Source organism: Cricetulus griseus, assembly GCF_003668045.3.
Source record: "Cricetulus griseus strain 17A/GY chromosome 1 unlocalized genomic scaffold, alternate assembly CriGri-PICRH-1.0 chr1_0, whole genome shotgun sequence".
Classification (NCBI taxonomy): Eukaryota; Metazoa; Chordata; class Mammalia; order Rodentia; family Cricetidae; genus Cricetulus; species Cricetulus griseus.
The window spans coordinates 38,820,563-38,842,803 of NW_023276806.1; the positions used below are offsets into that span (position 1 = coordinate 38,820,563).

A 22,241-nucleotide genomic window follows, 5' to 3' on the forward strand; every position below is an offset into this window, starting at 1 on the left:
CTGTCAACATGGCAGCTGATTATTGCAAAGGGCAGGACAGAGCTCAGAAAACGTCCAGATCTGTTTTCACTTCATCAAAGTGTAGTATCTCAAGTAGTTATATGCCTCTCCTGGGGACTTTGTAGTTAAAGAGAAAGGAGTCTTAGATTTAGAAGTTATGCACATGTGTGGAGTTCCTAGATGGGGCAAAAATTCATAAGAATGGAGAGTGTTAAGACTCAGATAAGACATAAGGCCATGAAGATGGTCTTGTAAAAAGCTGGCAGAAACTCATGCACGTTTGTGGAAAACTAATTACAATTTCTATGTGTTTCTAAGTGTGTGGCATATATGTGTGGTCTGTTCACACATGAGTATGCAGCTGCACACACAGAGGCCAGAGAAAGATGCATGATGCCCTGTTTTTTAAATCACTCTTTGCCTTATCATCTTGTAATAGAGCCTCTCATTGAATCAGAAACGAGGCTGACAGCCAGCAAGCCACAGAAATCATCCTGTCTCCACACCCCACAGTGCTGTGGTTGTAGTCACAGCATGTCTATGGTCATGGGGGTTGGGACTTCATTCTCAGGTCTTCATCTATGTGCAGCATGGGCTCTTATACTCTGAGCCATATCCCTAACCGTTTGTGTGGGTTTTGAAACTCAAAAATAATTCATATTCTGTCTTAACTTTTAGTTCAGTTGGGTGCACTTAAATATCAGCCACTTATGGCTGCATAGTATGGGCAGCTGTGGGGGGCTATTCCTGCAGTTCCTTTGACTGACTATGCAGATAGTGACTCAGCTGTCCCTTAGGGGGTCTGAGGGAGATATGTTACATGGATCTGGGGGTGTCTTGCTAGCAGGGAGAGAGCTTTTTGAGATCCAAGCAGAGGATCTATGATGGAGATAGAGAAGAGTTTTCACACCCTTTAATAAGAAAGCATCAAGTATCTGAAACATTATACATCAGAGAAGACTAAGAGGAGAAACCAAATGGCATATCTGATATAGGGACACACTGAAGTCAGCTGACTCTGACAGGGCAGCTATTGGCTTCTCTAAAACTCAAGGCAAGCACTGCTGCCAAGAGGAATTCTTCCCACTTATAGGTGAGACGTTCTTGTTTTAGAATGATATGTCAGACAATAATATAAGCTGAGACTCCCATATAAATCATACATTTCTTAGAATTTATTAGGCAGGAAATTCATGTATTTATTTGTAGGCACAGGAATGGTACATTTCTGTAGCAGTTCTACCCACCAGAAACTCATTATTTCCTGGGTGTCTAGCTTTGTACAAGGCACTGGTTCATATGCCAGGAGACAAGAAGGAAATACATAACCAGATCCTTGGGGTGACATCCTATACTACATAGATTTCTCTAGGTGCCTTGTATAACCCTGAGAGAGAAGAAGGAAGAACATCACTGAGAATAATCCAGAACCATTAGGTCTGGACAGCTTTCCCATGTGTATCTAGAGCCAATGTCTTGCTTTTGAATTAATTCATTTATTTGCACTTCCTCCTTGAAACAATTGTTCCATGAGCTTATGCCAGTTTAAATGAATATCAGCTATTTTTTTTAGAGAAGCCAGACCAGATGCCACTATAATTAACAAAGGAAAATGAACATTCAAAAAGTTGAAATAGAAGAATCCTTCCTATTCTAATTTCTACTTTCCTGCCTTGTGTGTATGTGTGTGGGTTTTGTTGTTGTTGTTTGCTTTGTTTTGTTTTTATTGTTTGCTTTTCTTGGATACTTATTGTTTTGAACTTGTTATTACTCCCCACATCTACCCTTTGGTATTTGTAATTTTATCTAATATTCTGGCCTTAATAAGGGGGTACCTGTAGATGAGACCCAGTTCTTTTTCTTGTATCTGAACATTAGGATATATTATTTTAACCCATGGCAGAAATCAGCTCCCTTTGTATTTGGCTGCTGGTTAGTTACAAGGAACTTTACACTGCACAGCAGTTTCCTCTCAAATTTTGAGTGTCCAGGTCCCACTTACCTGAGTCACTCTAACCACAAGCATCTTCTCAATTCATCTTGTTCATCCCATCCCTGCTTTCCTGACCCCTTCCTAATATACTCCTTGTAGAAATGTCTTTGTCCTTGAACTCCCTATACCATCCTTAGTACTTTACATGGCCTAACTAATCTAATACTAACCATGCCTAAAGTTTTAAACATTCTCCAGTCACCCCAGTTTAATGGATGAGTAAACTGAGGCTTAAAAGTCACATGACACCAAATTCTTGTTAGTAATTAACACACCTATTATTCAAACCTTAAATAGCCTATTTTCAGGACACATGATTTTAAAGCCCTTATTTTATAATGCCTAAATATATTTATGGCTTTCTATTTAATATTAAAGTCACTGATGGAGTGTGCATTTTTGTAAGCCACATATTATGGTGTCTTACGTATTTCACAAACTCAGTGAATATTGGGTTAAGGATTGATTTCCTTAAATTGTTACTGTATCACTTTAGGTGGTTTGGTTGTCCTTGAATTTAAGCAAAGAACCTATTAGCTGATGGTCAATATGTTGATGTGTCCAAAGCCTTATTAAGAAGATGGTAAGCCATCTCCCATGCATCTTTCATGTCATCACCCGGCTCCTCCTGCCCGAAGAAGAAAGTGGAATTGGTTTGACATGAAAAATCTTGTGTGCTGCTTCTAAACAACTCAATAACCTCCAGGATTTTACAAATTGATCTTTTCCTTAATGAATTGCCCTAGAAACTTTCAGATTTGAGAGTCAGACTAACTGCTCCATAATTCATGAGTTAGGATTGTTGCTCCTCTTGCAATACAGGATGAACTGATTAATTTTTTGGACATTTTGGCAAATCTGATCTGGATGACTAAGTCCCTGGCCTGTTTTAAATCTTATTTCTTAAGTCCTCTGGTAGGAATTGTATTATGTCTCTGACAACAGTAGTCTTCATAATGAGAGCTGAAACAAAACAGGCATTAAGCATGTCGATGTTACCCAACCATTTTTCATTTCTCTTTTAACTGGGGTGAACATCTACCCTTTATTTTGACTGTAGCTGAAATATGTTTCCTGGTTGCTAAATGTTACATCCTTCTTGCTGAGCTGATCTTGTGTATCAGGAGCGTATGCATAGTCTGTGGCTTTAGATGATAGAATTTGGATTCATTTTTTTTCATTGAAGGTTAAAGTTTGGGGATTATTTATGATAGCAACACACTCATACAAGTATGACCTTTACCTTGCTCATGAAGAAAAGCTGGTCACACAGAAAACAACCTACTTAATCTTGCCTCATTATAACACATGAATGCCTGGGAAAAATTTAGAAGCTCATGATACACTCAAAATAAACTTGAAAATATTTTCTTCTTGCCAGAGGACTATAGTTCTAACAAATTTAAAATAAGTAGTTTATTTCTTCACTCACCCATTTTTGAAATAAATGTCTTAGCATTGTTTAGTATGGTGGAGGGCCAGATGTTGAGTCTGAGGAATGCAAAGATGAAAAAGAAAACATCTTTTTTGAGGTCAGTCTGATGAGAGAAGACAGGTAAGTTATGGATCAGCAAATATCAGTCATTCTAGAAGGAAGAATGACTTCTAAGAGAGCTTAAAGAAGGGAAAATTGAACCAAATCTTTACAGTTAGATTATAACTTTTGAAGCAGAAGGCCAGATGCAAAGATGCTAACTATTAAAAATGATAGAAGAATGAGATTGAAAATGAGAGCTAGGCTCTGATGCAGAAGGGTGAGTAATGATTCTAGAAGAATAACATTGTATTCTGAAGAGTCAAATGTAATGCAGAGTCGGACTCTACCTTTAAAGATTATGCATTGGTTATAGCTATTTGCTCTATAGCATAGGAATGGTTCTGGCACATTGTTCCCGCTTGCAGAATTGAAGATGTTTTCCCCAACTATTGCTCATATTTGAAGATCAACCCAAACTCTTGACATTTAAGCCAGCTCATGTTCATTTGTGAGATGTTTGCAAAACAGGATTCAAATAGTCTTCAATGCATATTTGGCAGAAAAAGGCCTTAAAAGTGATTGTGGGTCCAAAACTTTCTTTGGTGATTAAAACAGAATCATGTTTTATCTAAGACATTGTGAGCCTGCTTTCTGAGGATGGGATTTGTAGAGCTGACAGAGGCAGTGGTAACAGACCAAACACAGAAGGATGCACATCATGAATGTCTGACATGTGAATGCGTGGTGATGATGATTATGATCACTAATATGGAACATCTCTGCAACAATGAGTTTTCTTAGATATGTAGGTTATGTGTAGTAGTTTATTTGGGTGGCTAGAACAGTGGATTGGGTGGCTTATAAATAAGAACCAAATATATTTCAGTTTGGAAAAAGAGAAGTAGAAGGCTAAGGCACTGGCAGAATTGGTGCCTTAGGAAGTCCTGCTTCAGGGTTCACAGATGGCAACATCTTTCTGTAGCATTAACATCACATAAGGGGAGATAACTCTTGCTGGCATCACTTTTATATGGGAATGAATTCCATTGATCAATAGTCTACTCCTAAAGGCTACACCAAATGCCACCACCTTCAGATTAGATTTCAATATTATTTTTTACCTGATTTTCTCTTGCTAGTCTAAAACACTTTGACAGAAGAATTCTAAGGAAGAGTTTGTTCTGACTTAAATTTGAGTGTACAGTCTGTCACTATGGGGAAGTTAAGGTGGCAGTAACTTGAAGAAGCTTGTCATTTTCCATCCATAGTCAGGAAGCACGGAGGAATGAAAGCAAGCTGCTGCTCAGCTCTTTTCTACCTATCTATCTCCTACTCCCCAAGCCCAGGAAATTGTGCCACCTGAACTGGGTGGGTTTTACCACCTCAAGTAACCTAATATCATCAAGACATCATGCTGAGAAGCCATGCTCAATCTAGACAACCCTTACAGGCATGCCTAATAGCCCGTCTTCAGAGGGATTCTAGATTCTGTCAAATTGACAACACTCACTAACAATATATAGATTGAAGGTTGGTCAGAAAGCATAAACCAGTATTACAATGTGTTTAAATGCATGTATGTTGGCTTGTCTGTTCTTTTAATTTAGTTTATAAAAAATTAGAACACATTGCACTAGAAAGAAACAAACAAGCAAAAAATGAAAACTGTTACACATGGACAGTTTCCATAATCCTGAAGAGCTGTAGTTTTTAATATAGGAAGCCACATACCTCATGCTCACAAGATATACAGGAAGCCACATACCTCATGCTCACAAGATGATAATCTTGCCATTCAGGATGTGTTTGAGTAGACTTCTGGGTTCATTAGAGGACTGGTGAATACTATGTGGTGACAAAATAATAAAACATGCAAGGAGAAAAATAAAAACAACCCATTTTAAGGACTTGTATCTAAATGGCCTTTTAAAATGTTACAACAGAAAATGTGAATTCAATGAATTGAAAATTTACAAAAATATTATGATGCATGGTTTAATAAGACTTGGTCCAGGAAGAAGTGTTCAAGTAGAGACACTCATCATTTTGGTGTCAATATAATGCCAAGTCAAGACCAGAGCTCTCATGGTTATGCCATGACTCATTCTGTAGGTGATGCTTTTGTTGCTGGGAATTGAACCCAGAGACTCCTGTGTGATAATTGTGTGCTCTACTATTGAGTCCCACAACCAGCCTACAGCTCTGATGAATGATGAATTATGTCCAGAGATCCATGTTCAAGACCTGGCTCTGTCATGTACTGAATTCAATGAAGTAAGAAATTTATTTAAGCTCCAGTTTTCTCTTTTTGTATAAGATATATTTTTGCCAAGATGTCTTTTAGTTCTCTCATGACTTAGTTTTGTGAATTTGATGCAATGGAAAGTGAGAGTATGTAGCTGGTTACATCCTGCTTAGGCCAATTGGACTGACCAAATGATTCCCCTTCTCATGCCTCACCCTACTTTCTTCCACAAGCTCTATAAAAAGATGCTGGAATGACAGCTTGGTACCCTGTTATCTAGGACCTTTCTTGCTATCCATTAGATCTGTCTTTAAGCTCCCATTTGTGAATCTGTAATGTGATTCTTTCTAAGCTTCACCCTCTATGGTATGTGAATAGCATTCTTTGTATTTGAAAAAACATGAACCCAGAGGCCACTGACTCAGGAGAAGTTTTCAGAGACTGAGAATCTGGTACCATGAATTTTGGGTTAAAGCCCATCAAAGGCAAGAGGAAAGGGCTTCTTTGAACTCAAAGGCACCCAAATTTCCCCCAATCAATGGTGTCTTTGAGTACAAAGGAGCCCTTTCCTCTTCTAAGTCAAGGTTATGGGTAATTTGGAGGGCCAGATCCACCAGAAGTAAAGGAGAAGGAAACACAGCTGGTGTGTCCTGGGACCTCTTTGCCACATCCATCTATGTAAGTAGCTTGTTTGAAAATTTAGATATGTGATTTAACCTCTCTGAGCCATAGTTTCCTTCTAACTCCATAATAGAGCAGGCTAGAGGATTCAATAAAATCATGTGTAAACAGTTCTTATGGGTACTAAGGCAGGTTAGAAAAATAACAAAAGTTCAGGGGGCCTAGGAAGGGAAAGGAGTGCCTTACCCTGGAATCTGATTGAGAGGTCTTCTTTTGACATCTAGAAGTTAAGAATTCCACCACAATTCACATTTGTTGTGAAGGCTGGGTGCATAGAGAATGTTACAATGAAACAATACACCACCCTTAAGTCCTATGCATACATGAGTGGATATGTGACCTTTGGCCTTTTGTAGTTGTAAACCAGTAATGTTCTAGGAGACGCACAAGCAAGACTATAAATTCCATTTACAGATAAAAAGACACATCTTATCCTCACTGTAGAACTGTTGTGACACAGTTTGATAGGGGCACAATGATAAGTGCCCTGGATCTTCTCTACTGTAAGGACATATTTATACCTTGTTCTATAGGAACAAGTTTGTTTTCATGCCCATACTGCTAATAGTTTATCTTCACTGAGTTAACTGTCAGACTTGATGTCATCCAAATGACCAGCTCAGGAGGAGTGTAAGACTCGGTGGCCCCAGAGTTTGCCACCAGCTTTCCCCCAGGGAGGAAAAGGTGAGGAGAAAAACATCACCACCATAAATCTGAGACAAGACTACCCATTTGACCAGAAGGTGCTCTGGAGACTGGACTCCAGTATGCTTGCCTACCTTTGCTGGTGGAAGATGAGATGGAAGACAGATCCCTAGGACACTAAGCCACGGTCTTCCTGAGTTTTGGGCTCTCTCAGTAAAATGTGGCTTAAAGATTCAGTTCCTGATTTTTTTTTTCTTGTGTAACAGGAATCATGGTCACTCAGAATTTTACCTTTTCAGACTGTATTCATAGTCAAGGCAACCTCAGGAAGTACCTTATCATTTATAAATCAAATAAAACAAATAGGGACACCAAACCACAATAACAACAACAAACCAAATAACCCAGAGGCCACTGTAACTTCAGAAGCCATCAATGCTGTGTGTGCTGCTAAGACACAGCAGCAGTCTCTCCTGAGAGGTGCTCACCCTCCCTGGATGAGCACTGTCTCTTCCTGAATGTCCCTCTGTCTTTTTGATCTTTGTGCTTAAAACTATGTTAAAGGTTTGTTCTGACTTGTCCTGAAATCCTTTTCTATTGTGAAGTCAAGAACTCTAGCTTGACCTGTGTAGGGGTATTATAAACAAATTTCTTAGGCTGCTATAGGGCAGGGCAGTGTGGAACTGTGTCTTTGGGCCACACCCTATTGCTAGGGACAACACTTAAAGGCAGGTACTTTGCATGAACTTTAATGTCTTTTTTTTGGCGGAAGGGGGCACGTTCGAGACAGGGTTTCTCTGTGGCTTTGGAAGCTGTCCTGGTACTAGCTCTTGTAGACTAGGTTGGTCTCGAACTCACAGAGATCCTCTGCCTCTGCCTCCCGAGTGCTGGGATTAAAGGTGTGTGCCACCAATGCCCGGCTGAACTTTAAAGTCTTAATTATACTTATTTCTGTACCAAAGTAGTGGGGAATGTTGAACAGAGAGACTGAGATGTTTTTGAGGAAGTAATTGAGAGCCGGAGGCAGCTTTTGCATCTTAGCTTCTAGTTAGCAAGCAAACTCAACTCAGCACAAACATTCGTCTGAAAAGGCAACTGGAAGTCACCAATTAACCTCTAACAAGGCATTTGTAAATTATACCAGTGTTAGACCCCAGGAAAACTCAGGCCTCCAGAGTCCCAGCCCAGGACCTTAGTCACCCCAATCACCAGGCGGATTCGAAAACTTGCTGCAAACTGCATGAGGCTTTATTGTTGTTTAAAGAGCTAACCCCATGTTAGCTGGGGTCTTTCACCCACCCGCCATGGCAAATGGCTAGCAAAGACAGCTCGAAGGGGCTGCAGAGAGATCCTGTAGGGCAGCGTAAGGGGAGTGTCTAGGGGTACGCACAGGCTCAGGATTGGTGTGCCTCCAGGCTTGGAGGGCTTGCCCTGTGTTGATTGGCCAACTGGTTGTTATGGCCCATAGGCCCTCCCAGGGTGGTTGCTATGCTCTGTGCATCATTGCTGTGCACTTGTCTGTAAAGCACACCCAGAGCCGTAAAGCATATCGCCACCAGCTAACTTCTGATTGGTTCCTTGCCACGAGGCAGGCATCTGACTTCTAGTGACTAGGACAAGGTCATGGCAAGCACGTGTTTCTGTCATGGCTGCCAAAATGGGGAGCTGGTCCCTTCACCAGCTAGCACTTAACTGTGGACTTGCCACTGTTATGATCTAAGTTGGAAATTCTTTAATCAATCAGATATATTCTTTGCCTTGACTCCAATGATCACTTTCTGAAGCCTTCCACTCTACCCCTCTGTTGGAACACAAATTTTCCTGAATCTGGGGCTGTTGGACCCAGGAACCATTATCTTCTTACATGAATTTTGAAATCTTAACTTGCCTGAGTTTATCTTCTAAGGAATGACAGAAAAGGGAGAAATGGGACAATAGAACAAGTTTTTCTAACTGTGTAACTTTATCTAATGTCTCTTTTCTCAGTTTTCTCATCATTCCTAAGCATATGTCCTTTGAAAGTGTGGCCAGTGCTTGGACTTGAAGAGGAAAAAGCAAAGGTATACTTAGAGGGACTGGGCTAGTTGCTAGATATAAAACTTCATAAATACATCCATTCAATTATTTAACTCCTAGTATTTTCCTTCACATTTCAATGTGATGAAAATAATTTGATTCATTTTTGTTAAGTGGATTTAATTTGGGGTGGAAAATGTGCTTTAAGAAATCATCTGTAATGACCACCACATGAGACAATCTTTTCTATAGAAATCAGTTGTATGTTTCCTTTAATATTATAAATTAAATGCAAGCAGAAATGTAGGCAATGGGTTACTAGTCTTACTTTGTGGTCATGCATATATTACTAATTTGTTTTTGCTCTCTGTCTAGGCCACGTAAAAGAAATTGCATCTAGAGGGAGCCAAGTGTGCATTGGGTAGGACTGGCTCAGATGACAACTTACAAACAGTACTGTTTGTTATCTACAATGACTGGGAAGAGGTCTTCCCTGGAGAACTTTGAAAGGCACTTTGGCTTTTTCCTGTTCCTATTACTCTCTGTGCACTTCAAACCGAAAGTGTGTGGATGTGGTGGGAGGTGTTAGGAGGTGTGGGCTTTTCAGATCTTGCTATCCAGTGTAACTCTTCAGTTTAACCCCAAAGGGGAAGGGTGTATCACAGAGAACTGTAATCATCAGAACGAAGTTAATGACAAAGAGCAATTAAGCATTTCTATGGTGGGTAGTATTCTGTGTCTGTTAGCTATTATTAAACTTATTGAGTTTTTGAAGGGATTTATTTCTTGTTGCCTCTCTTTGCCTTTGGCTCAATAGGGCAATGAAATCGGAATTGCATGCCTGAGACAACATGGGGTTTTGCCACAGAATGAAAGATGTTACCAATTTAGCTTGCAGACCACTTCAAAGTCAAGAGGAAGAACAGATGGGCCGGCATTGGGAAATTCTCCTACTTGCTTAAATGAAGATAACTCATAAAATAATAAAGATGGAAAATTGATTCAAAAATTAAGCAAATATAATTCAATTTTTAAATTTATATTGGCATATATCCTAGATAATAAAGATGTTTGATCTAAGATCAATCAAAATGTGTCATTGAGTGCTTCCTGTCTATGTTGTCAGCCATGCCTTTCAAAATAAATTAATATAGAAGATGTGAACTGCTTCTAAGGAGATTATTAGATTTGTCAAGATGAGTTGCACATCTACACTTGTGTAAAATGTGTGCATTTATGTATTTTCTCTTTCTCTATATGTTTGTAGAATGATATTGATATTAAATGTATATCAGGGATTGCTAAGAGTTAATAACGAATAGTGAGGTGTGGGTGCTACTGCGAGGACACTTCATGCAATATGCAATGCAAATAATGTAGACAGAATTTCAAGATGAGGTTAACATAAACTGTAGCATGAGAGTGAATGAGTAGATATCGAAGTACAGAGGGAGGCAAATGGGCTGGAAGGAAAAAGGCAATTAGTCAGATATGACAAAGGAGCTTGAGCCAAAGTTGAAGTTGAAGCCAGGGAGACATTAAAAAATTCTTAATAGAATCTAGTATTTCTTGAATTAGAATTGTAAGAGATCAAGCAAGCCTGGAAGGTGAGCTGAGGGGACTAGGTGAGTTGGAATTACTATGCTAATACAGGGCCCTGAAGGGAAAGTATCACATTTAATGCTTGGAGAAATTTAAAATTGGAGATAAGAGTCTCTCCTGACATTATCGTGCAAGGTTAGAGACTTTTGATTTGAAGTTATTTGAAATGATGACAAAAGCTGAGAAACAAGACACCATAATGTAGACAAGCCTACTGTTCAGTTAGAAAGGTGAAGAGAAAGTTGATTTGGCATAGAAGTTTTTACAAGTTTGGTGACAAAAGTATTTGTAAAGCATTTTCTGGGACCAAATCTATGCTGGGCACACCCAGTAGAAAATGCTGTGTCATCTTGGAGTTTACACTAAGGATGTCCAAAATTGATGCTTATTACCATCCTTGTCTAGGGGAACACATCTCTGTCTACAAATTGACTCATTTTCCTTATGTCTCTCTTCCCAATGGGCAGAAGGAAAGCATGACTTTGTGAATAAGCAACGGTCCTTCCTCTTTTGGTTTAGTCATTCAGCACTTCCTGAGGGTTACATCTTCAGTGAATTTAGAAGTATGCATGCACCCAGGGGTTGTTCAGAAAGAAGACTGGGTCTTTTAATACAATCCTTAATACTTATCATCATAGAGTGCTCATTTGGTGGCCTTGTGATCATGAAAAAGAAGGGACTAAAAGTTCAATAGTGCTATTGAATTAACAGTTTTTGACACAATTATCATTGTTGAAGTTTTGGATTGTTGGGTGAAATCTATTTCTAGGGTCCATGATGAGACTGCCTTCTAATTAGTCATCTTCTTTGACCTGGGACTGGAGACCTGTAGCCTTAGTATCTCCATTAACAGTTACATGTGCACTTCCTATTGTACAGTACATGGGCTTTTGGCATGCTACAAGTAGGCTTTTGAGCCAGGTAATCTGCACCATCACTTTAGCTAGCCCCCAGGAACTGGTGTTTTTTATATAGCAGGATGTGAAATACACACATCTTTCTTGACTGGAGATTGAGACACCACTGACCCTTTTGCTTTCTGTCTGGTATCATTGGGCTTTGAGGCATTGAAATATCAACATGTAAATATATAATTCCACATGCACTTCAAGGTTTTGCCCTCTTGTTTTGGGCTGAATTGTGTCCTCTTAAATTCATATATAGGTTTTTTTCATTTGTAGGGCTTAATAATATGAGTTCAGAGAGGGTTTTTATAGGGGTAAAATAAGTGTCATCCAGTCATATGTTGGGCTTAATCCAATTTCCCATGTTGGATGGAAAAAAACTGAACACACAAAGAGACACTATGGTTTGGTACAAATGGACCAAGTGGGAACACAGAAGGAGGCAGCAATCTGCAAGTCCAGGAGAAGAGCCTCAGAAGGAAACAGAGCTATGTATATTTTGATCTTGAGCTTCCAGTCTGCAGAATGTGAAGAAATAAATTCGAATTGATTCTGCTTTCTTGAGTTCGGTATAGTATGACCGCCCTAAACAGCAAACATGACTTTCCAAGCAGAACATTGAGCTACCTACCCAGAGGGCCTCATGTTTGTCCATATTCTTTCCTCTTTCTACAATTTATTGAAACAGAAATGTTAAATTTTCTACTTTCCCTTTTCTGCACATGAACTTTCCCTCTAACCCTCTCTCCACCTGTTTTCCAAGCCTCAGTCTTTACTCACCATAGAAGAACATGATATAAGAAAGAGCCCCTCCTCCACTAGTGAAAAAAGAACCCATGACCTAGATCTGTCAGACATGACTGTTCTTAAAGTAGCCATGGAATGATTTCTAGCTCATGACAAAATTAGCATGAGAACATATTGTTTTCATTTCCAAATATTCCCTTGATAGATGGCCTTATGAAAAATCAAGATTATCATGCAAACACAGAAGTAAAAAATGTAATTAACAAGTGGAATACATTCAATAAAGGGAAAAAAAGTATCTGTTGGGTAGAGGTCAGGGATCCTTCTCTCAGAAAGGGACATTTTTGCTGAGACCTAAAGAACGGTTCAGATTTAAGTGACAAAGGGGGTAGGAGTGTGTCAGGCACGTAGAAGGAGAAGAGAGGCAGGTGGCTTTTTTTTGGAATGGAAATGGTCTGTGGGTATATGAGGTGTTGTGGTAGGGTAAACAGGGAGGTAGTGTGCGATGTAACAGTGTGCTTTGATTGGATCTGGATCCAATTAAAAGGACTCGTGGAACATTTGAGACTTTGACCTTAGTGCCAAGGTAGCCACCATGTGTGTATGCCTGCTACTTCGGGTTCAGAATGATGGACATTCCAAAAGCAGTGGCACTACTTATTGCATATTATTCCCTTGGTGTCAGGAACTTTGTATGCTGTTTTGTAACTCTTTAAAAACTCAGTGAAGTAATAATTGCTAGTGTATTGAGAAGCAGAAGTATTCTAGAGATCATATGAAATGCTTTACAAACATTAAAACATTTATTTGTTTGTTTGTTTGTTTGTGTGATGATATATTATTTATGATTTAATAAAGCTTGCCTGAGGGTTCAGGATGCAAAGCCAACCACACAGTTTAGCTATTGAGGCTAGGTGGTGGTGGTGGTACACACACCTTTAATCCTAGGACTCAGGGGTAAGAGGTAGACTGATCTCTGTTAGTTTAAGGCCACATTGACTACATGAAATTAATCCAGTCCTAAAAGAAACAGCTCACACAAAGATGATCTCAGTACCTGCAGTCACAAGCCTTTAATTCTAGAACTAGGGAGGTGGAGACAGGAATGACATGACTGGGTGGAGAAAGGAATAAAAGGTAGGAGGAGATAGGAACTGAGAGCCTTTTGCCTCTGAGGATTTGTCAAGACAGGATTACCATTTTATCCAGGTAGAGGTGAGATCTACTGGCTTGGCTGCTTTGCTTCTCTCAACTTCAGCTTGAAGCTTGAACCCCAATATCTGTCTCTGGGTCCTTAATTTTTCTTGTTACGTGTGTGTGTGTGTGTGTGTGTGTGTGTGTGTGTGTGTTGTATGTATGTACATAAGAGGACAACTTGATGAAGTCAATTCTTTTTCTCTACCATGTGGATTCTGGAAAGCAACTTAGATTGTCAAACTTGGCAACAAGCAATCTTCACCCACTGAACTATTTCACCAGTCCTTACAAAGACGTCTAATCTCACAGCAAATCTATAAGATGACTCATGGGCTTTCTTTTGTACTGATACAGCTCAGCTCATACTTAAAGTACATAGCAACTAAGTGATGCTTGAGGTTAAATGCAAGACATCCAAGCTATATGTGGTTCCATAGTTGTAGACACATGGTATGCCTAGCTGCTTAGAAAAGGACCCAAAAGTGGTAATGGCAGAGAAAGTGAGATGAATAAAGAAGAAAACCTTAAACACTCTTTATATTCCAGTCCCATGATCTCAGGTTAGATCAATCCGAACAGCTGACTGACTTGTCTACTCTCTGTAGCACTTGCATTTATGCTACCTGTTTTAGTAACTTAGGGTTTCCATAAAGACAATCACAGACTTACTGGCTTATAGCCAAAGCAATGTATTTATTAGCCATTCCAGAGCCCAGAAGTCCAAGTCATGGTGTCAGCTGGGTCATGTTCCCTGTGAAGGCTCTGGGGGAGCCCTTCCTTCTTCTTGTGCCTCTCTACTCTGTGTATCTCTTCTGAGGACACTTGTCTTCACATGGAGGGTTAAATAATCCAGGATGCTCTCTTCCCAGATCCTTGCCTTGATTACATCTACACATTATTTTCAAATCTGGTCCTACACCCAGATTCTTCATCCCAAGCTCATCATTTTCTGACTTAACTATGTGCTTCATCACAGGAATCACCCACCCATTCTCTTAATGAGCACACTCAGAAAAGGAAATGATAATAAAAGACGAGATCATTGCCAGTCAAGCTGTGATAGCATGACTCCTAGAGGTAGGGAGACCTCTTTACTCAGTGCTCTGCCATGGTTAAGGCTCCACACCTAGTGCAAGAAGGCTAAAGGTCCACAAAAAACTGTGACAACTTCACTGTTAACTGGGGGCATTTGTAATATTACACAAGACCATATAATTTCCCTTTCCTCATCGGCAGGGAGCAATACACACAACTCTATTTTCTGTTCCAGTTTGTACACAGGGCATTAAAATTTGTTGTTATTGAACCAGGGAGTGAAAAATGTGTCTGGGGTATCAACAACAGTTATGGCTTGAAGATTGTTTTGTCTTTCTTTCTTTCTTTTTTTTTTAATTTGTTGGTGTTAGCCCAGTGAACCAAAGTGGGAAGGATCATCCTTGAGCCCTGAGTTACCATGCTCCATCTTCATTCATACATCAAGGCGTCCACAAGAAGGTTTAGTATGTGCTCAGAATGAGATTCTGTAATCTGACCTGCAGATCAAAAAAGTGCTAATAAGTGGCAATCAATCCATCAGCCAACAAATGGTTTTATTTTCACTCCGTGTGGGTTTCACGCTTAAAGGGGAGATAGATAATTAAGACTTCATGTTTCAAAATATTAAATATTGATTTGTAGACATTTAGCAGCAGGCGTAATGCTCTCCTGAGGGATGGCAACAACTGTCTCAAAGATTATAAAAGATTTTATTTCTCTGGGTAGAATTTAGCATTTATTTCTTATTTAAAAGATGTGAAATGAGAGTTAGTAAAATATTATATCAAGGAGATAGCTCGGAGCTCTGCAGATGGATGTCATGTCTGCAGTGTGTGGCTAGCCAGAGCTAGAATAAAACCGCTTTGCTGGTTTCATATCGGCTTTTGGTTTATTGGAGTGTCAGAAGGTTTATAAGCTCTTCAACTCAAGTTTTGATTGTTTTATCCAACTACTGTCACTTCTTATCAGAATTAAAGGCAGAAATCAAAGAAAAGGCCCAGGGGAGGAAGACTTCCAAGTGTTGCTTTTTGCTGTCACAGTTGTGGCATGGATACTCTCTTGACAGGCTTCTTTCTTGACACCACAGAGTAATTAGGGAGATTTTTTATAATAGGCTTCACCAATTAGTTAATACATTTTATGATTAAACACTCCTTTGTTTCAGCCTTAGAGAAACTGCCTACATGAGTTAAAACTAAAGCTGGGACCTGTTGTTGTGGGCCAGGGGAGAGAAGACACAATGGGTGTAATGTCAAGCAAATTTTGACCTTAACCAGATCTCTAGTTAGGATTCCTTGGTAGTGCAGGTGTTCAGGACACTAGCACTCTGTGTAATATGTAGGGCACGAACAGTCACCTTGCCGTCAATAGGCCTCACACAATGTGTGAAATGCTGTGATACCTTAGGAAATTTTGTCTTTAAAAACAGATCATTATATTATTATCATATTACATTTTGCATGTATTATTACATATTATATCATTGTGCTCAAAAGATAATTATATCATTATTACATTGTTCTATGATGATGTGTAGTATTATATAGTCTATAGCAGTATTGTATTAATTAGCTTCTTTTGCTTGACAACATGTTCAGGCAAGGAGAAATGCATCAAAATAAATGCATGGGGAGTTTACAAACTATTTTTAAGATTCTGTTAACAACTAACATAGAAAGTCCATTAAAGTTGCCAAGCTTCCCAGTGGAGCTATCACATCCTTCCAGGTAGAGTGCAAGTTTCATTTTTATTTATGCTGTTTAATTTGTTTCCATAAAAACAAGTATGACATTAGAGTCTTATGCCTTTTGGTTTGTTGACTCAAGTTTTTATAGTAGATAAAAGTAAAACACTGGCCCTCCAAGGCAGAATCTTTTGCTAACATAAGGCTGGGGAGATAGAGCTGAGATGAGAGTGTCTGGGTCTGCTTTCACCTAGGACCTTGAACAGAGTTCATAACCCTTCGAGGGCTCTGTCGAGTGTATCTAGATGGCCAACTTGTTTCTGTTGTCTCTTCCCCTTTGCTTGATTGAGAAGCTTCTCAGCTTTCCTTCACTGCTCACTTTAATAGTGATAGTAACTGCAATAAGATGACACGATCTGACAGTCCGGGCAGTGGAGGAGAGGATGGCCTAGAAGCCCCTCCCCTAGAATGAGAGTGATGACTACTCTCTATGCTATCCTAGAGTCCTCATCCAGTGGCTGATGGAAGCAGAGACAGACATACACAGAAATACACTAAGCTGAATTCTGGAACCTAGTTGAAGAGAGGGAGGAATGAAGAACGAAGGGGTCTGTACCAGGTTGGAGAAACCCACATAAACAGTTGGCCTGAAAAAGGGAAAGCATATCGACCCCAGACGCTCTTTGGGAGGCCAGTACGGGACTAATCCAGCCCCCTGATCATGGATGCCATCGGGGAGGCCCCTGCACTCCTGGGAGCCTCCAGAGGTGGACTGGCTTTTTGCCCTGGTGTATGTGGGGGACTTCGAGAGCCCATCCCACTTGAAGGGATGCACTCTGTCTCTGAACACATGGGGAGGGACCCAGGCCCAGCACAGGAAGATTTGGTGGACTTGGTGGAGCCCCGGTTGGGGGCCCTACCCTGCCTGGGGAGTGGTGGGTGGATGGGGTGGGGGGTAGGTTGGAGGTGGGGGAGAAGGAATGGGGATAAGAGGAGGGAGAGGGAGAGGGAGAGGGGAATTACATGTGAAACAAGCCTGTTCCCTAACTTGAATTAATAATAATAAAAAGAGAGAGAAAAAAAAGATATTCAGAATCCAAATAGTAACCGGGTCACTGACCCTCCTAAGTTCCTGCAATCAGACTGGGCCAGCTATAAACTCTGGGTAGTTTACCTATAGTGAAATTCTTATAAACTTTATTTTCCATACAATGCATCCTTTTCATCCCTTCTTCCATGATGCTTCCAAGGTCTGGATTGGGTGATATAGATGTCCAATTTATGGCTGAGAATTCAACAATCATTTATTTTTTGTACTTTGTCATCATTGACCGCTGCAAAAAGAAGCTTCTCTGATCAAAGCTTACAGGAATACTAATATATGGCCATAAATATAGCTCTTTAAAAGCAAAACAGCAGCAGTAGCTTCCTGGCCAGAACCCATGACCTTATCAATGACTCTGCTTTTGACCAAGTTTACAGTACCAGACATGAATTCTCCCCTGTGGAGTGACACTGATATCCAATCAGAAAATGGGTGGTGGTTATCCCATAACCAGCTTGGCTCACCTTGGGCTTCATAATCTAATTTCCTCTATTTTCTAGTATTTATTAATGTGGTGGTTTGAATGAGAATGGCCCCTGTAGGCTCATATTTGAATATTTGATCCACAGTTGGTGGAACTGTTTGGGATTGATTAAGAAAAATGGATTAAGTGAGGTGTGTCACTGTTCAAAAGCCCAGGCTATTCTTGGTTAGCTCTTGCTGCCACCATTCCTAGATAAAACACCATGGCCTAAAGAGAAATAGAATAAAGACTTATATTAACAATGGCCAAGTTAACTTATAGGAAAAAGCATTTAATTTGGGGCCCAGGGTTGCAGAGGATTAGTGTATATGGCCATTAGAGTGGAGAATATGAAGCCGGCAGAGACATAGAACTTGAGCAGCGGTAGCTGAGAGTTTGCTTCAAGATCCACAAGCACGAGACAAAGAGACCTCACTGTAGAAATCATATCCTGTTGTCATAAACTGTGACAAGAAATGAGTGAGAACCCAAAACTCCAAGTTGTAGTCATGATCTCACCAGTGGAAGCTGTCCTCCGATCTCCATATACTGTATCTCTTTCCTAGTGACTTGGAGGGGGAGGGGCAGTAAATTAAACACTCCACAAGGCTTCAGAGTTGCTCACTAAAGAGGTTGAGACAAACAAATTAGGTTCAAGTTTTTGAACTGAAAATTTGTACTCTGTAAATCTAAAGTGCTATCCCTGGGACTCCTCAATTCTCAGATGATTCTGATGGCCCTGTTGCGTACAATCTATGACAAAGTGGCAAAAACTTAATGAATAGCCTTGTTGTATATGAAATTGATTTTTGAGCAAATATTTGTTTGGGCGCTCCTAGTGTGAAACAGACATGCAGGGTCACAGCCCATCATATTTTGTTTACCGAACATGTATATTCAATTTCAGAATTTTCCATTTAAATAGTTGTAAGTTCAATGGATGCATTTCAGCGCTATCTTCCACTTGTCATAAAACACTTAGAATTAAAAATGCTTTCTTTTAAAGGCATATTCTTTTTTATTAGATATTTGAATGCATCACATTGTTTTATCAGCCATCAAAAGCAGAGGATGGAATACTGAAGTGACAGAAAATCCATTTGACAGAGAAAATGGGCTCTCTCCCTATGTGTGTACGATTGCATGTGTGTGAGTAACATTACAGCAGTCATAATACAAGGTCAGGCATCTTTTAGCATCATGATGGTGAATCATAAAATACAAAACAATTTAAAAAATATGGCTTGTTTTGGTCACTTGGTTATTTCATACTAGCAGCAAATAGAAACAAAATAAGACAAGAGAAACTGTATTAGATTGCAGTTTAAGTCCCAGAATAGGTGTGTGTGTATGTGTGTGTGTGTGTGTGTGTGTGTGTGTGTGTGTGTGTGTGTGATTTGTGTATGTTCAACAAATGAAAGGGAATTTGGAAGAAATTATCTATTAGGAAAAGAAAAAGAAACAATACAGCTAGCAATAAACACTCATATTTTATTTTAAACATATATTTTAGGAAACAAAGAAGCATCTGTGGTTTCCATAAGAGAATCATTGAGAGGACATTAAATGGAATATTTAAAGCTGTAAAGTTGAAGTGGGAATTCATACCAATTATCATCTTCTCTAATAATTTAGATAGTATTTCCTAGTGTGTGAGATCAAATCTCTAAAGTATATGATTATGCTCATATTCATATATAGCCTTGGAAAAATAAAACAACACAACAAAGAAATAACTTTTTCTTTGAGCTCTTCCAGGAGATTTGTATTAGACATGCAAATTCCTTGGGTTTCATAGGTGATATAGGAAATATTTGTAATTTCTGTAACACTAAACCATCAAGGCTGACAATAATATACCCCAAAGAGAGAAAATAGGATACATTTAATAAAGTATACTTCATTTACAGTTCTGGGTATGTTCATCTTGCTGGCAATGACATTTCTCCCAGTCATGCCTCTGATGGATGCGATCTCCAAGTACAATTTAAATAGAACAACTGAATGATACACTCAACAGAATTTATGAAGAGGAAATAGACATATTTTAGCATGGGAGAATATTTATGCATTATTTAACAGCAATAATGTTTGAATTCATACATTATGCAAATACAGTTATAATCAGGAAAATGAAAGAAGTTGGACTACTACAGTATCTTCACCCCACCATTCGATACTTATTTGTGCATAACATTTTATACTGTACAATGCTTTTCAATGCTGCAGGATGTCACTCCAAGAGAAAAGTTGTCAGAAATTAACTGGGTATAAAATGAAGAGTTGATGACCCCTGATTGTTACCTTGATATTGACTTCTATAAATTTATCCTTGTACAAGTGTAGAAGTGTTAGTGATAATTAAGAGGGTTTTGGAATCAAATACATATCGTCAAATGCTGTCTCCATGATTGCTTCAATGTCATTGGTCAGATGTCAATGACTTTAACTATTTACCTAGAAATTCCTACCTATGTGTAAGCCCAGCCCTCAGTATTTTGTTCAAATTGCCTTGTTTATGCCTATAACAATTAGTTCCAAAAAAACTACACAGAGATAGACACCATTGTTTTTCCTACCTTACAGAAGAAGATACTGGTTTGTCCAAAGTCAATGTCAGAACCTTGGCTTTCAATGCAGAAAATCTGAATTCTAAAACCATGATGTCATATGGTTTATATTACCATGGATGTTATTTATGTCCTGTTTTTTCCCCATATTGAACTCACTGAATTAGAAATGACATCAATTTATCATTTCCTTTATTCCAGGTCCAGTGTCAGCATGGTGTAGAGAAGCAAAGAGGAGTTAAGTAAAGCTGTTACTCCCCGGGGCCTCCTAGCTAGCAGGGTAGGTAAATAAAATTGTACTGTGTAGTAGGAGGCAGAACTTAGCAGACAGAGAGAAGATCAGAGATGCCACGGGAAAAGCATGTAACTCATGTTGACAAATGGAGGTAGAGTCATGGCTGGATGCTTCTGAAAGGTTAGGAACTTGTGACTGGCAATGGACCATCTTCCCTGTCCTTTCAATACCAATGAGCCCTCAGCCTGAGTGTCCATATACAACACTAGATCAACTTAATACACTCTGGAAAGAGGTCACTCGCCCGTGACATAGGGGCCCAGGGACCTCCATCTACACTGGTGATTTCTTAGTGTAGATTACAGAGACCATACTATTTCCTGACTCTAACCAGAAGCAATGGCTTATACAGTGTCTTATAAAATCCCAACTCTTGCCCCAGAAAAATAGTTTTGATATGTGAAATTTTGTAACAGTTGAAGGTTTTGTAAAGTAAAATTCACTCAGGAATTCCACAAAGGCCTTGTACATTAAAGAAGACCAGTGGGATGACAGCAGCAGTTCCTGGTACAGACAGAGGCTCTCAGGGTCTTGGTCTTCAACCCTTAGTTCAGCTTGAAGGACTGTATAATTCTTAAAAGGCAGGTTTCTCTTGCAGTTGTTGTTCATGTATAATATACATACATACACACACACACACACACACACACACACACATATATATATATATATATATATATATATATATATATCAATCTATGCTTGTATAAGAAATTAAAATTGAGACTTGAAATTTAATTAAAAACACAATTACCAGCTATTGTTAATACATATACATGACCATACTTTCTCAATTAAATGAACAAAAATTACTGACAAACATAATTTTACATTTTTACAAATCTCCTTACTGTGTGGTTCACTGTTAAGACTTCTGGATTTACACATCTCTTGTGATTGTCCTCTGTTGGGATGTATTATTCTGGTTGAAAGACACAAAGAAAAATCTGTTCCCACACAGCTATGAAGTGGGAAAGAGAGACCTAAGTAGCCCCCAAAGATCATTAGGGGGAATTTTCTTTGCTATTTCATCAAAACTTGCTAAGAGGTTGCTCATTGAAGGCCATTCATTTGCAATACCAAAGTTAAAGCCATGTTATTGAAATTCATAATTGTATTATTTAAAATCCTATTAGCTGCCTTTTCACTTTAAGGCCTCCTATCTTTGCATGATTTTTTTGAGAAACATTTTGTGATGGTAATTATTTTGGAACTATAAGTTCACTGAGTTATATACTTACATCTTTCAGATGTTGACATGGTTCATAATGCAACATGAAAATTCATTCACTGAACGCACCACCAACCCTATGCAAATGTCCTCAAGTACTGGGAAACTGGTAACCTCATTCTGGGGCTACATGTTTTCCCAAAGTCTGTTTTGCATTTGTAACCTTGTAATTTTATCAACAACAGTGACAACAACAAATAATAGTAATAACATTAGTTGATCAGTTACTTTTCCTGACAGATTCACTTCATTTAGTTTTAACAAAATGACCCCCCCCCACACACATACAATATTGTATAATCAGAGCTTCTCCACCACTTTTTAACCAAAAATGTTGAAGGATGTGGCTT

General features: G+C 39.1%; 1 long non-coding RNA gene across 1 annotated transcript in view; it reads left to right on the forward strand.

Moving 5' to 3' along the window:
• LOC113833493 overlaps nt 1–10,109 on the forward strand; it is a 57,627-nt gene extending 47,518 nt beyond the window's left edge. Inside the window, exons 2-3 of the long non-coding RNA XR_003481216.2 lie at nt 9,028–9,101; nt 9,875–10,109. This is a non-coding gene — a long non-coding RNA (uncharacterized LOC113833493). The remainder of the gene's footprint in view (nt 1–9,027; nt 9,102–9,874) is intronic.
• The last annotated feature ends 12,132 nt before the right edge of the window (nt 10,110–22,241 follow it).